Source organism: Notechis scutatus, chromosome 3, assembly GCF_049901735.1.
Source record: "Notechis scutatus isolate UNSWTSFEM ecotype Mainland chromosome 3, rNotScu1.2, whole genome shotgun sequence".
NCBI lineage: Eukaryota > Metazoa > Chordata > Lepidosauria > Squamata > Elapidae > Notechis > Notechis scutatus.
The window spans coordinates 5189361-5205433 of record NC_142011.1 but is presented as its reverse complement, the minus strand read 5'-3'; the positions used below and the strand labels follow the sequence as shown (position 1 = coordinate 5205433).

General features: G+C 46.3%; 2 protein-coding genes across 2 annotated transcripts in view; both read right to left on the bottom strand.

The window, feature by feature from the left end:
• FNDC11 (fibronectin type III domain containing 11) overlaps window positions 1-6141 on the bottom strand; it is a 248220-nt gene extending 242079 nt beyond the window's left edge. Inside the window, exon 1 of the mRNA XM_087962375.1 lies at window positions 6100-6141. The gene's annotated coding sequence lies outside the window, so the exon portion shown is untranslated. The remainder of the gene's footprint in view (window positions 1-6099) is intronic.
• Window positions 1-16073, bottom strand: part of LOC113427340 (tyrosine-protein phosphatase non-receptor type substrate 1) — a 178891-nt gene that overhangs the window by 77372 nt on the left and 85446 nt on the right. The window lies entirely within an intron of this gene.

The window sequence follows — 16073 nt, the reverse complement described above, 5'->3', positions numbered from 1 at the left end:
GGCTGGCAGTGGAATTCTGGGAGTTAAAGTCCATAAAGACTGGCAGTGGAATTCTGGGAGTTAAAGTCCATAAAGACTGGCAGTGGAATTCTGGGACTTGGAGTCCATGAATGCTGGTTGTGGAATTCTGGGACTTGGAGTCCATAAATGCTGGTGATGGAATTCTGGGAGTCCATAAAGGCTCGCAGTGGAATTCTGGGACTCGGAGTCCATGAATGCTGGTTGTGGAATTCTGGGACTTGGAGTCCATAAAGGCTCGCAGTGGAATTCTGGGACTTGGAGTCCATGAATGCTGGTTGTGGAATTCTGGGAGTTGGAGTCCATAAAGGCTGGCAGTGGAATTCTGGGACTTGGAGTCCATGAATGCTGGTTGTGGAATTCTGGGACTTGGAGTCCATGAATGCTGGTTGTGGAATTCTGGGACTTGGAGTCCATAAAGGCTGGCAGTGGAATTCTGGCACTCGGAGTCTATAAAGGCTGGCGGTGGAATTCTGGCACTCGGAGTCCATGGATGTTGGCTGTGGAATTCTGGGACTTGGAGTCCATGAATGCTGGTTGTGGAATTCTGGGACTTGGAGTCCATAAAGGCTGGCAGTGGAATTCTGGGACTTGGAGTCCATGGATGCTGGCTGTGGAATTCTGGGACTTGGAGTCCATAAAGGCTGGCAGTGGAATTCTGGGACTTGGAGTCCATGAATGCTGGTTGTGGAATTCTGGGACTTGGAGTCCATAAAGGCTGGCAGTGGAATTCTGGGACTAGGAGTCCATAAATGCTGGCGATGGAATTCTGGGAGTCCATAAAGGCTGGCAGTGGAATTCTGGGACTTGGAGTCCATGAATGCTGGTTGTGGAATTCTGGGACTTGGAGTCCATAAAGGCTGGCAGTGGAATTCTGGGACTAGGAGTCCATGAATGCTGGTTGTGGAATTCTGGGACTTGGAGTCCATAAAGGCTGGCAGTGGAATTCTGGGACTTGGAGTCCATAAAGGCTGGCAGTGGAATTCTGGGACTTGGAGTCCATAAAGGCTGGCAGTGGAATTCTGGGACTTGGAGTCCATAAAGGCTGGCAGTGGAATTCTGGGACTTGGAGTCCATAAATGCTGGCGATGGAATTCTGGGAGTCCATAAAGGCTGGCAGTGGAATTCTGGGACTTGGAGTCCATGAATGCTGGTTGTGGAATTCTGGGACTTGGAGTCCATAAAGGCTGGCAGTGGAATTCTGGGACTAGGAGTCCATAAAGGCTGGCAGTGGAATTCTGGGACTTGGAGTCCATAAATGCTGGCGATGGAATTCTGGGAGTCCATAAAGGCTGGCAGTGGAATTCTGGGACTAGGAGTCCATGAATGCTGGTTGTGGAATTCTGGGACTTGGAGTCCATAAAGGCTGGCAGTGGAATTCTGGGACTAGGAGTCCATAAATGCTGGCGATGGAATTCTGGGAGTTAGAGTCCATAAAGGCTGGCAGTGGAATTCTGGGACTTGGAGTCCATAAATGCTGGCGATGGAATTCTGGGAGTCCATAAAGGCTGGCAGTGGAATTCTGGGACTTGGAGTCCATAAAGGCTGGCAGTGGAATTCTGGGACTTGGAGTCCATAAAGGCTGGCAGTGGAATTCTGGGACTTGGAGTCCATAAAGGCTGGCAGTGGAATTCTGGGACTTGGAGTCCATAAATGCTGGCGATGGAATTCTGGGAGTCCATAAAGGCTGGCAGTGGAATTCTGGGACTTGGAGTCCATGAATGCTGGTTGTGGAATTCTGGGACTTGGAGTCCATAAAGGCTGGCAGTGGAATTCTGGGACTAGGAGTCCATGAATGCTGGTTGTGGAATTCTGGGACTTGGAGTCCATAAAGGCTGGCAGTGGAATTCTGGGACTTGGAGTCCATGAATGCTGGTTGTGGAATTCTGGGACTTGGAGTCCATGAATGCTGGTTGTGGAATTCTGGGACTTGGAGTCCATAAAGGCTGGCAGTGGAATTCTGGCACTCGGAGTCTATAAAGGCTGGCGGTGGAATTCTGGGACTCGGAGTCCATGGATGCTGGAGGTGGAATTCTGGGACTTGGAGTCCATAAAGGCTGTCTGTAGAATTCTGGGACTTGGAGTCCACCAATGCGGACTGTAGAAGTCCACATGTCTTAAAGTTGGCAAGGTTGAGCACCACTGGTCTGACTTGGACTACAACCCCTCTAAACCCCAGGCAGCTTATTGGAAATTTAGCGGACCAACGCTTTGTAGTGATGCTGGAAGGATCGAATATATCGCAGATATTCTCACTAAAAACGGTTCAAAATTAGGCCCAATGGCTGAATTCCTACAGCCTCATTGGCTGTCGGTCTGGACAATATTCTTGTTTTAAACAAAGAAAGGAGATCGACCAATTCCTTTATCCTTAAAGATTGACAGCTCCTCCCAACAAGCTGTTGCTATTGCATTTGTGTTTCGCAATACGAAAAACCACCTCACCAAAACATCACAAAAAAATTACGACACTAATCTGATCTCCTAATGAGATCTCCTAATCTCCAGCATATTCCGCCCCATTTAAAGATGACTCTAGAGGTGAAAGTGATGGTTAATTTCTGTTTTAACCTCTCCAAAATTGTGGTCTGCCATTGTCATTTCACTACTGTCGAATTTTAACAGTGGACTGTTCAACAGAGAAAAAAATAATTCAGGGGACACTTCAATGGAATAATCTTCAGTACAAGTAGTCCTCAATTTACAACCGTTTGTTTAGTGACCGAAGTTACAACGGCACTGAAAAAAAGTAACTTATTATGACCATTTTTCACACTTACGACCATTTCTGCATTACATCATTCTCATCATTTGGATGCTTTGACAATCATTTCATATTTATGACGGTGTCTCGGGCTTACGTGATCGCCCTTTGGGACCTTCCGATGAGCAAAGTCAACGGGGAAGCCAGATTCACTTAATGACTGGGTTACTCACTTATCAACTGCAGCGATTCATTTAACAACCATGGTAAGAAAGGTCGTAAAAATGAGGCAAAAACTCACTTAACTAATATCTGACTCAACCACAGGAATTTGGGGGGCTCCATTGTGGTCATAAGTTGAGGACCACCTGTACAGGTAATCCTCAACTTAGAACCAGCTGTTTAGTGACCGTTCAAAGTTATGACGGCACTGAAAAATAGGGAATTACAAGGGTCCTCGCACTTATAACCACTGCAGCATCCTTGTAGTCACATGATCAAAATTCAGACGCTTGGCCACTGACTCATATTTATGACAGTTGGGGGGGAAATCACGTGATCCCCTTTTGCGACTTTGTGATCGACAAAATCAACAAGAAAACCAGATTCCCTTAAACAACCACGTTGTTTAATTTAACACCTCCAATGATTCACTTCACAACTCTGGCAAGAAAACAGAGCAAAACTCAACGGTCCTGCTTAGCAATGAACATGCTGGCTTCCATTGTGGCTGTTAAGTCGAGGACGAACCTGTTGCCCAGACATTTTAAAATTGCTGCAGTTCAGAAACGCTGTAAGAGCAGCTAATATACTATCTATCTATCTCTATTCACTGGATGCAATACTGTTGAAGACCATTACAACATATTTTTACTTGAAGTCAAAAGAGTCATCAAATTATATGTACCAACAACAACTCCCAAAACAAAACAAAAAGCAGATTACCCATATCAATAAGGAAACTTCAATCCAAAAAGAGATCACTCTGGCGGAAAAACAAATCTGGTCACGTTGCCAATTTCAAAAACCGATACAAAAATTTATGCCACCAGATAAAGACCGAATGCACCAATTATCACATTAAACAAGAGGAAAACCTACTAAGCACCAATTCCACCGTGCTTTTTACAATTTTGTAAACAACAAACTAAAAGACTCAAGGTCCATCCCTCCCTTGATAGGACCTGATGGTAAAGACTGCAACGACGACACCATTAAAGCCAACATCTTTAACACATTCTTCGGCTCAGTATTTGTAAACAGCAATGGATCATGCCCAGTATTTCCTAGCCGTACCACAGATAACAACAATGATCTAATACATATCGATTTCACAGAAGACAATGTTGAAAAAGCACTACGCAACCTAAAACCATCTCTATCTATTGGACCGGATGGAATATGTGCCTACTTCTTAAGAAAGCTATCCACTGCCATAGCCAAACCTCTAAGCATAATCTTTGAAAAATCTTTCAGAACCAGCTCCTTGCCTAACCTATGGTCACAAGCCACAGTCATCCCCATCTTCAAAAAGGGAGACCCAAGCCTAGTTGAAAATTACAGGCCAATCTCCTTATGCTGCGTCACCTGTAAAATCATGGAATCAATTATTAACCAATCCATCATCCTCCACTTAGAGACAAATAACCTACTCTCCAATAAACAATTTGGTTTCAGAAAAAAACTATCCTGTAATCTGCAACTCTTACACTGCAAAAACATATGGACGACACAACTCGACCAGGGCAAAGCAATAGACGCAATCTACATAGACTTCTGTAAAGCCTTTGATTCAGTGGTACACGACAAACTACTCCTAAAAATAAAATCCTATGGTATCTCTGGACAACTGAATAACTGGATAGAAGCATTCCTGTCAAACAGACAACAAATGGTCAAAATCGGGAGCGTACTATCAAATCCAGTACCTGTCAATAGTGGTGTTCCCCAAGGCAGTGTTCTAGGACCAACTCTCTTCATACTCTACATAAACGACCTCTGTGATCATATCAAGAGCAACTGCGTTCTCTTCGCTGATGATGTAAAGCTGTTCAATACCACAGACAATACTGCTACCCTACAAAAGATCTTGACTATGTATCAGAGTGGTCAAACAAATGGCAACTTCAAATCTCAACAAATAAATGCTCTGTCTTACATATTGGCAAAAAAATCAGAAAATAAAATACAAGCTGAATAGTCAAGATCTTGTTGATGACTCAAGCTCTGTAAAGGACCTTGGAATACTCACCTCTAATGATCTAAGTGCTAGAGCCCACTGCAACTACATAGCCAAAAAGGCATTAAGAGTTGTTAACCTAATCCTACGTAGCTTTTTCTCTGGTAATATCACACTACTAACCAGAGCATACAAAACATTTGCTAGACCAATACTCAAATACAGTTCATCAGTCTGGAACCCACACTACGTATCTGATATTAGCACAATTGAGAAAGTCCAGAAATATTTCACAAGAAGAGTTCTCCACTCCTCTACTCATTGCAGAATACCTTATGCCACCAGACTTGAAATTCTAGAACTTGAAAACCTTGAATTACGCCGTCTTCGGTCTGACTTAAGCATGGTATATAAAATCATACATTGCAATGTCCTACCTGTCAATGAATACTTCAGCTTCAACCATAACAACACAAGAGCACACAATAGATACAAACTCAAAGTAAACCGCACCAAACTTGATTGCAGGAAATACGACTTCAGCAATAGAGTGGTCAATGTCTGGAATCCTCTACCCGACTCTGTAGTTTCTTCCCCAAACCCCAAAACTTTAACCTCAGACTGTCTACTATTGACCTCACCCCTTTCCTAAGAGGTCTGTAGGGGCGTGCATAAGTGCACCAACGTGCCTACCGTCCCTGTCCTATTGTTTCTCCTATTCTTTTATTTTTCTTATATGTACCCATTTCATGTATTCACAACTATGTATACATTTATACTTATTATCTTGTAAACAATTGGCAAATCAAATAAATAAATAAAATAAAAAATAAAAATATCTATCTATCTATCTATCTATCTATCTATCTATCTATCTATCTATCTATCTATCTATCTATCTCTTTGGTTATTCGGGTTTTCTCCCGCGTAAGATTGGAAGTATCTAGGCCTAGATACTTCCAATCTGTATGTATGTATGTATGTATGTATGTATGTATGTATGTTGTGACTCCGGGATTGGAATCTGCTCCGTTGGCAGATGTGAGTTGATGAGTGAAGAGGATATGGCAGCGAAATATGAGCCGTATATGAGACATAACATATATATATATATATATATATATATATATATATATATATATATATATATATATATATATATATATATATATATTTTCTTAAGTTTTCAGGTACTTACATGTATGGTATTCAGCTTTGTTCGGGTATTTTCCCACGTCATTATAGTTGTGCTTTTAAAGTTGTAGCAGCGTTTGGCAGAATCTCATCTGCCATCATCAGGCTTCTGTATTGTGTTCGTCTGTGAGTCAGACTTTTACAAATTTAAAACAGAAACGGCTGTGAAAGCCTGACTCACAGACGAACACAATACAGAAGCCTGATGATGGCAGATGAGATTCTGCCGAAACGTTGCTACAACTTTAAAAGCACAACTATAATGATGTGGGAAAATACCCGAACAAAGCTGAATACCATACATATATATATACATATACATATACATACATACATACATACATACATACATATTTGTATGTGTGTGTGTGTGTATGTGTGTGTGTATGTGTGTGTGTATATGTATGTGTATTTATTTATTTATTTATTTATTTCCCCTCACCAGGCCAAAAAACATTTCACTCCAAAGCAGAGCTGAACAACTTTTGTGACATCCAGAGGCAGCTAACCCGAAAGCCATAATTAAGGAACAAATCTATATATATAAAAGCGAAAGACCACTCACGCATCATTACAAAATCTCCAGAACCATAAAGCCTACAAACATGAAATTTGGCACGTATGTTCCTGGTGCTCACTAAAAAAGGATTTTTCGAAATGATCATCAGAGCATTTAGAGTATTTCCTATATTATTATGATTATTAACACGCTCTGATGCTAAGGAATTCTGCTCCCCCTCCCCACCTGAAAAGAAATCTCTTCCAAATGCAAAACACAAGCAGAGGAGTTTCAGTTTCCGTTTCAGTTTCAGAGCACCAAGCAGCTTTGGTGCAGAACAGTTGAGCTAAGCCACGCCCAGGCTCCTTGCTGTCTCCTTCTTGGTCACACAGCAAATACTGTTTCAGTTTCCAAACAGCCTTCCACTCTCTCACACACTAAAAAAACTAAGCCCGATCACATAGTTTCGTAGCGAAGCACGGGTATCAAGTTAGTCTATATTTATAAAAGCAAAATACCACTCACACATCATCACGAAATCTCCAGAACCGTAAAGCCTACAAACTTGAAATTTGGCCCGTATGTTCCTCTTGGCTTCTAAGGGCTCACTAAGAAAGGATTTTTCGAAATGACCATCAGAGCATTTAGAGTATTTCCTATATTATTATTATTATTAACATGCTCTGATGCTAAGGAGTTCTACTCCCCCTCCCCACCTGAAAAGGACTCTGTTCCAACTGCCAGTTGCCTCACATTCCGTTACCTCAGTTCAAACTGTCAGACATTCCACTCCTTCCCTCAGGAGTGGCCTGGGGCTCCTTACAGTATTAAACGTCGGTACCTCCCCAAAATGTTCATGCCTTCCACCTATGGAACCGCTTCCGGGCTCAAGATGGCGGGAGCGATAGTCCCTTATGTGTTTCCATCACCGACCACCACTGAGCCAATGGATTGTGAACCGGATTTCTCCTTCACATCCCGATCACAAAGTTTCATCGCGAAGCACGGGTAACCAGCTAGTATATATAAAAGATAAAGGTTCCCCTCGCACATACATGCTAGTCATTTCTGGCTCTAGGGGACGGTGCTTATCTCCGTTACAAAGCCGAAGAGCCAGCGCTGTCCGAAGACGTCTCCGTGGTCATGTGGCCGGCATGACGGAACGCCGAAAGTGCATGGAACGCTGTTCCTTTCCCACCGAAGTGGTCCCTATTTTTCTACTTGCATTTTTTACATGCTTTCGAACTGCTAGGTTGGCAGAAGCCGGGACCGGTAACGGGAGCTCCCTCTGTTACGCAGCGCTAGGGATTCGAACCGCCAAACTGCCGACCTTTCTGATCGACAAGCTCAGCGTCTTAGCCACTGAGCCACAGCATCCCTTAGCAAGTGTGTGTGTATGTGTGTGTACATACATTTTAGAAGACTGCATTTCAGATGCCCTGGGGAATCTCAGAAAACCAAAAGAAGACATTAGTCACGACTAACCAAGGTTTGATGCGGGCAGAGCGGGGAGGGCTCCCAAATTGAGGAAATTTTGCAAGTGGTGTTTTCGAAGAAAATAAGAGACAACCAGCTTGCTTGCAGCCCAGGTGCAGAGTGAATGCACAGGATAGAAAATTTAATCATCATTTGATGAGAAGACAAGGATGGCTGGAAAAACCCTTCTGAAGAAGGGTACGGGGGGGAAAGGAACAGAATTTTTCCAGCCTCTTTTTCCCTCCCATTATTTTTTCCCCTTCGTTTTTCAATCAGGCAGATTTGTCCTCTGCACAACGAAGAAACAAAACGGTCCAGGGCGGTTTGTAAACAGAGAATCGGATAATCAGCTTCTAAATCTTGCAGGGCAAAAGTGTGGTTGAAAACCTTGGCCCTCTGGAAGGATCAAATCATAGCCTGTTTGTCATAAACCAGAGTCACTTGTAATAACTGAGAGGCAGTTTGGTCTAGTGGTTAAGGTAGCAGGCTAGAAGCAAGGAGAGGGGGGGGGGGGGGGGGGTTTTTTTGGGGTGTTTTTGGGTTTGGGGGGGGTTTTTGGTGTTTTTTTGGGTTTTTGGGTGGTTTGGGGGGGTTTTTTTTTTTTTTTTTGGGTTGTGTTTGGGGGGGGGGGTTGGTTTTTGTTTTTGTGTGGGGGTTTTTTTTTGGGGTTTTTTGGGGGGTTTTTTTGTGTTGGTTTTTTTTTTTGGTTTTGTGTTTTTTTTTTTTTTGGTTTTTTTGGGTTTGCGGGGGGGTTTTTTTTTTTTTTTTTTCTCTTTTTGGTTTGGGGGGTTGGTTTTTTTTGCCGGTGGCGGGGGGGTTTGTTTTTTTTTTTTTTTGGGGGGGGGTTTTTGGGGGGGTTTTTGGGCCCCCTCCCGGGGAGGGTTCTAATTCCATTTTAGGCATGAAAGCCCACTGGGTGACTTTGGGCCAATCACTAGGAGATGGTGAATTCTAGTCCCGCCTTAGGCATGAAAGACAGCTGGGTAACTTTGGAGCAGTCATAAATCAAGTTACAACCATTGTACCCAGGGATGGGATTAAAAAATCCCAGTTTTTATTTTTTTTTTTTTTTTTTTTTTTTTTTTTTTTTTTTTTTTTTGGGGGGGTTTTGGGGGGGGGTCCCCATAGTGACCGTGACCTACTGGAACTTCCGAGAGGGCTGTTTTTCACCTTCCCCAGAGTCCGGAGGCTTCCCTCAGGCCTCTGGGATTGCGAAAACTGCTTCTCCCAGGCTCTGGAGGCCCTCTGGAAGCCAGAAACAGGCTCATTTTTGGACTTCCGGGTGGCCCCTGGGACTTCCGGATGGCCTTTCACCTTCCTAGAGCCTCCGCGTGGACCCTGCACTTACCTGCATCCAAAATGAGCCACGTGGAGACTCCTGGGAGGGGAGGGGTGGGAGGGGCCACCCGGTCGGTTCAACGAACAAGATGTAAATTTAACATCCGGTTCGCCTGAACTGGTAGAATCCTACCCCTGATTGTACCACTCCCATAGTGACATGATCAGAATTTGCATGCTTGGCAACCAGTTCAACTTATGACCGTTGCAGCCTCTTACCATCTTGCAGTCAGATCTGAGACCTTCCCAGCTGCTTTCCAACAACCTTGCAGTCAATTGTGGAAACTGAATTTGCTTAACAACCACACGATTCACTTAATGACCACACAATCCTGGTTAAAATGGTCATCAAATCAGGTCTGGTCTACTGGTCATGGCACAATGGCCACAACATCAGCTCTGGTCTCTTGATGATTCACTTAACAACCATATTGGATAGTGACCGAATTCCCTTGTCCTGATTTTGGCCGTAAGTCGAGCACTACATATAGTCTGGAAATCCTACAGACCAGTGCTTCTCAACCTTAGCAAATTGAAGATGTGTGGACTTCAAACTCCCAGAATTCCCCAGCAACTCTGCTGGCTGTGGAATTCTGGCTGGGGAATTCTGGGAGTTGATGTCCACTGTCAGAGTGTTTGCAGCGTGACTACCATTATGAGACAACCCAGGAGCAAAACACAGCACACAAGAGACTAACATTGGTTTATCTATAACAGAGATATGTATATGTGGTAGGCAAAATACCATACAAGCGAGCAATCTTCTTAACAGGGTGAACTCTGCAATGAATACCGGCCACAAGGAGAGAGAACACGCCCTCTAATGGCTGCCTTTATATAAATACCTCTTCAAGGGGCAGAACCCATTCCCAGTCTTAAAGGGAAATACCCATGCTATGCTGAGTCATTCTTATTGCATCAGCCTATATTCCATCAGCTTCACTGTTGGTCGGCTCTTAAATCCCAAGACCTTAACATCCACACCGCTTCAAGCTGCCAAAGTTGAGAAATGAACTGTTCCAGACAGAAAAGAGCCACCGTAAATCCCAGGACAGGTTTATTTTAATGAAAATTTCAATTTAATATCTTATTTCCCAGAGGAAAGTAACTCTATATTTACTAGAACTTTTTCTCCAAAAAGGAAGAGAAAAGCAATCAATCACTCAGTCCTACTTATTTATCAAACACCAGACAAAAATCTAAAATTAATATTCATTTTTCCCCAACTGGACAATTGTTTGTGACAGAAACCAGTTGCAAGGATGCCATATGCCTTCCCCCAATGTGTGTGTGTGTGTGACACACTTCCACAGGTGTGCACATATACAATACACAGGTAATCCTCAACATACAACAGTTCACTTCGTGATCGTTGGAAGTTACAATGGCGCTGAAAAAAATGGGCTTGTGACCGTTTTTCACACTTACGACCCTTGCAGCTTCTCGGTGGCCACATCATCAAAAGTCAGAGGTTTGGCAACTGACTCACATTTACGACGGTTGCTTTGTCCCAGGGGTCGTGTAAACCCCTTTTTACGACCTTCTGACAAGCAGAATCAACGGGGAGGCCAGAATCACTTAACCAGGTTACTAATTCAACAACCGCAATGATTCACTTAACAACCGTGGGATCAAAGGTCATACAACGGGGAAAAACTCACTTAACAACTAATCTCGCTTTGCTCAATTCTGCTTGTAAGTTGAGAACTACCTGCATGTGTATATATATCTTAGAGAGCCAGACAAAGTCAGGAGGGAAGGGAAGAAAAGAGAGAAGGGAAGGTGATGATAACCAGCAAGGATTAATTAAAATTAATTGGCCGTTTAATCACCATTTATTATTTATTTATTTTTTAATTTACCCTCTGCTGTTATTGTTTTTATAAACAATGCAAGAGAAGGCTTGCAGACCTGCATGAGGCTTTTAGGAAGGTGACCATTGTGTTGGAAAGGAGACAATGGAGGTGAAATATAATCACCCAACAACAGAGTTGGTTGTGACCTTGGAGGTCTTCTAATTCAGCTTTCAACCCTGAAGCAACTCAAATGAACAGATTAACGGAGCTGGGAGGGACCCTGCAGGTCATCCAGTCCAACCCCTTGGGTAAGCAGGAGACCTTACCAACACCATTTCTGACCGATCTCTGATTGAAAGCTTCCAGCGATGAAGTGAGTCTGGCCGAAACTGGAGACCCTCCACCAAACTCGATTTCATTGAGGGCCACACCAAGGTTGTGTTTGACCTTGGGGAGGGGGGCGTGGCCAGCTCGACATCACTCGTGTGTGTGTGTGGGGTCACCTGTGGTGGCCAAGTGCTAAGGCAGGACTTCTCTCAGACTCTCCCTCATTCATAACCTTCCTTCCTTCCTTCCTTCCTTCCTTCCTTCCTTCCTTCCTTCCTTCCTCCTCTTCCCCTTTCCTTCCCTTTTCCTTCTCCTTTCTTCTTCCTGCCCCTCTTTCCCTCTTTTTCCTTCCTTGCTCTCTTCCCCTCTTCCCTCCATTTTCTTTCTCTTTCCTCTTTCCCTTTCTCCTTTCCTGCCCCTTCTTGCATGTTCAAATGCAAAAGGGGAAACGTTTCTCCTTTGGTTTTGTTTTGATTTTGTTTTGCTAGCCATCTGCCAGAGAAAACTCTCTCTCTGTGTGTGATCTGTGTATGTGTGTGCCTCCCCAGACGCCGTTTTTTGGCCAGGACAGACTCCTGCCAGTGAAAATGGAGCCCGGGTTGGGTGGCCACCGCCTGGGAGAGCCCCGGACGGCCCTCCTGAGCTCCGTTTTTGCTGGCAGTGAGGCATCGCAGGCCGGTTCTTAGCTGTTTCCAGGACAACCCTGCGGGCCGGATCTAAGCACCCCGCAGGCTGGAGATGGCCTGCAGGCCTTGAGTTTGACACTCCTGCCCTATACCATTCTGGACAAGTGACTGTCCAGTCTCTTCTTAAAAGCTTCCAGTGTTGGAGCCTCCACAACTTCTGGTGGCAAGCTGTTCCACTGGTTAATTACAGGTAATTCCGCAGGTGGTGAATTCCGCAGGTTCTGACTGGTTGTAGAGAACCGGTAGCGGACATTTTGAGTAGTTTGGAGAACCGGCCGATCCCACCTCTGTCTGGCCCCTCCAACCCCATCTCTTCTCTGCTTCCCATTGAGTCCCAGCTGATCGGCTGGATCTCCTTTGGTTGCCCTGCACAGGAGAACGGAGCTGGGAAGCAGGTTAGTGGGGTGGGGAGGGAATGGGGATTTTGCAGTATCCTTCCCCTGCCACGCCCACCAAGCCACGCCCACAGAACGTCATGCCCACCAAGCCACACCCACCAAACCACGCCCACAGCTGATCGGCTGAGTCTCCTTTGGTTGCCCTGCAAAGGAGAACGGAGCTGGAAAGCAGGTTAGTGGGGGTGGGGAGGGAATGGAGATTTTGCAGTATCCTTCCCCTGCCACGCCCACCAACCCACGCCCACCAAGCCACGCCCCGGTAGTACAAAATTTTTGAATCCCACCACTGGGTAGTCCTCGACTTACGACCACAATTTCGCCCCAAATTTATGTGGCTAAGCTAAGCTAAGTGAGTTTTCCCCCATTTAAAAACTTTCTGGCTCCATTCGTTAAGCGAATCACTGCAGTTGTTCATTGAGTAACTGGTTTGTTAAGTGAATCCGGCTTCCCCGTTGATTTGCTCGTCGGAAGGTCTCAAAAGAGGAATCACATGACCGCGGGGGACACCGCGACCGTCGTAAATGCAAGTCAGTTGCCAAGCACCTGAATTTGGGTCAGGTGACCTTGGGGATGCCGCAACGGTCGTAAGTGTGAAAAACGGTCATAAGTCCCTTTTTCCAGTGCCGTTGAAACTTTGTATGGGTCACTAAACGAACTGTTGTAAGTTGAGGATTACCCTGTACACCAAGATGGGTTTTCTACAGGTAGTCCTTGACTTACAACAGTTTGCTTAGTGACCGTTCAAAGTTACGACGTCACTGCAAAAAAGGGACTTATGACCGTTGCACCATTCCCACGGTCACGTGATTTACCTTCAGACACTGGACAACTGTTTCATATTTATGACGGTTGCGTGATTCCCCTTTTGTGACCTTCTGGCAAGCAAAGCCAGATTCACTTAACGACCGTGGGACTCATTTTAGCAACAGCGGCAAGAAAAGTCGGAAAACTCACTTCACCGATGTCTCGCTTAGCGGCTTAAATTTTGGGCTCAACTGTGGTCGTAAGTGGAGGACTTACCTGTACTTTGGGAGGTGTGTGTGTGTGTGTGTGTGTGTGCGTGTGTGAGAAACACCAGTGGGAGGGTCTCTTTCTTGAGGGCCAGAGAGAGACGGAGCCATCCTGGTTTTGGGGCTTTTCGATCGCTACCGTTTACTTAGGCTGCCATGGCAACAGCCGCGTGAAGATGACATCAAAATTAAATATTAAATTTGGCATATGGTGCCTCGTCGGCTGTGGAGAATGGCTCTCATTTGTTAGCGCAGCTGTTCCCTTGCAGGAACATTCGGGGATAACAGGAAAGACGCGTCTGTTTTAAGCAGACGTAAAGCAGTTTTTCTTCCTCAGTTTTTTTTTTTAACAGATTTCGGGAGGAAAAATATTTGGAGATGGGAATTGAGAGGCAGCACGTCTGCGATCGGCAGTCTAGACTTGGGAAGGTTTTTGGAGCGTCACCCTGGAGCTGCGTAGCCACCGCGGCTACGGTGAAAATATGGGTCGGAGGATATTCATGAACCGGAATAGAGCACGGTCACAAGGTCAGCCAGTGAATAGGCATAGCAACTAAGTCAGTAACAATGAAGACTGTTTGGAAACCGAAACTAGACGTAGCCTAGGCGTGGGTCTATATCCATGATGGTGAACGCAGAGCCACTTGTTCGGGCCCGCGAGCCCCGGCCAAACATACCTGCACTGCGCATGTGTTTATAATCGCTGCTGTGTCCTGGGGTCACTTGATCCCCTTTCTGCGACCTTCCGAGAATTAAAATCAGTGGGGAAAGCAGATTCACTTAACAACCGGGTTACTCACTGAGCAACTGTGGCAAGGAAGGCCGCAAAACGGAGCAAAACTCACTTGACAAAATGTCTCACTTAACAACAGAAATGTTGGGCTCCGTTGTGGTCGTCAGTCGAGTCACAGCATCCCGTGATCACCATTTACGACGTTCCCGGGGAAGGGTCTTCTGACAAAGCAGAGTGACCGGAGGAAACCGCATTGCATTGAACAGTGGCATGATTCACTTAACGACCGTGGCAAGAAAAACCATAACACCGGCCGCCACTCGGTTTTATGGTTTTTCTTGCCACGGTCGTTAAGTGAATCATGCCACTGTTAAATGCAATGCGGTTTCCTCCAGTCACTCTGCTTTGTCAGAAGACCCTTCCCCGGGAACGCCATAAATGCTCACATCGCTTAGCGACAGGCGTTCCGGGTTGCGACTGTTGGTTCTAAGTCGAGGACTGCCTATAATCAAACAAAACAAGCCTTCTTGTTTCATACAATCCTACCTTTCATAATGTTGTGGCCTGTTGGCTGCCAGCCCCTCCAGCAAGCGCATGAGAGGAGGAGGCGGATTGGGAATCAGGGTCAGCGTTAAGGCAACCTGAGAGCTCCGGGGGAAGAAGGAATGGAGCTGTCAGAGAGAGAGAGGAGGGGAGGGAGGGGAGAGAGAGAGGGAGGGGAGAGGGACGGAGGGAGAGAGAGAGAGAGAGGGAGGGGGAGAGGGACAGAGAGGGAGAGAGAGAGGAGGGAGGGAGGGAGGGAGGGAGAGGGGGAGAGAGAGAGGAGGGGAGGAGAGAGGGAGAGAGAGGGAGGGAGGGAGGAGAGAGAGAGGGAGAGAGAGAGGGGAGGGAGGGAGAGAGAAAGAGAGAGAGAGAGGGAGAGAGGAGGGAGAGGAAGGGAGGGAGAGAGAGAGAGGGAGGGAGGGAGGGAGAGGGAGAGAGAAAGAGAGAAAGAGAGGGAGGGAGAGAGGGGAGAGGGAGGGGGAGAGAGAGAGAGAGAGGAGAGAGAGAGAGGAGAGGAGGGAGGGAGAGAGGGAGAGGAGGGAGGAGGGAGAGGAGAGGGAGGAGAGAGAGGGAGAGAGAGAGAGGAGGAGAGAGAGAGAGAGAGAGGGAGGGAGGGAGGGAGAGAGAGGAGAGGAGGGAGAGAGAGAGAGAGAGAGAGGAAGAGGAGGGAGGGAGGGAGGAGGGAGAGAGGGAGAGGCAGGGAGGGAGAGAGAGGGAGAGGGAGGAGGGAGGGAGGAGGGGGAGAGAGAAAGAGAAAGAGAGAGGGAGAGAGAGAGGGAGGGGGAGAGAGAGAGGAGAGGAGAGGAGAGAGAGAGAGAGGGAGAGGGAGGGAGGGAGGGGAGAGGAGGGAGAGAGAGAGGCAGGGAGGGAGGGAGGGAGGGGAGGGGAGGGGGAGAGGAGGGAGAGGAGGGAGGAGGAGGGAGAGAGAGAGAGGGAGAGAGGGAGAGGGGGAGAGGGACGGAGAGGGAGAGGGAAAGAGGGAGGGAGGGAGAGGGAGAGAGGGAGGAGAGAAAGAGAAGAGAGAGAGGGAGAGAGGGAGAGAGGGAGGGAGGGGAGAAGGATGGAGAGGGAGAGAGAGAGGGAGAGGGAGGGAGAGATGGAGGGAGGGAGACAGAGAGGGAGACAGAGGAGGGAGATAGGCTGAGGCGGCGCTTGGGCCGGCTGTCAGCCCT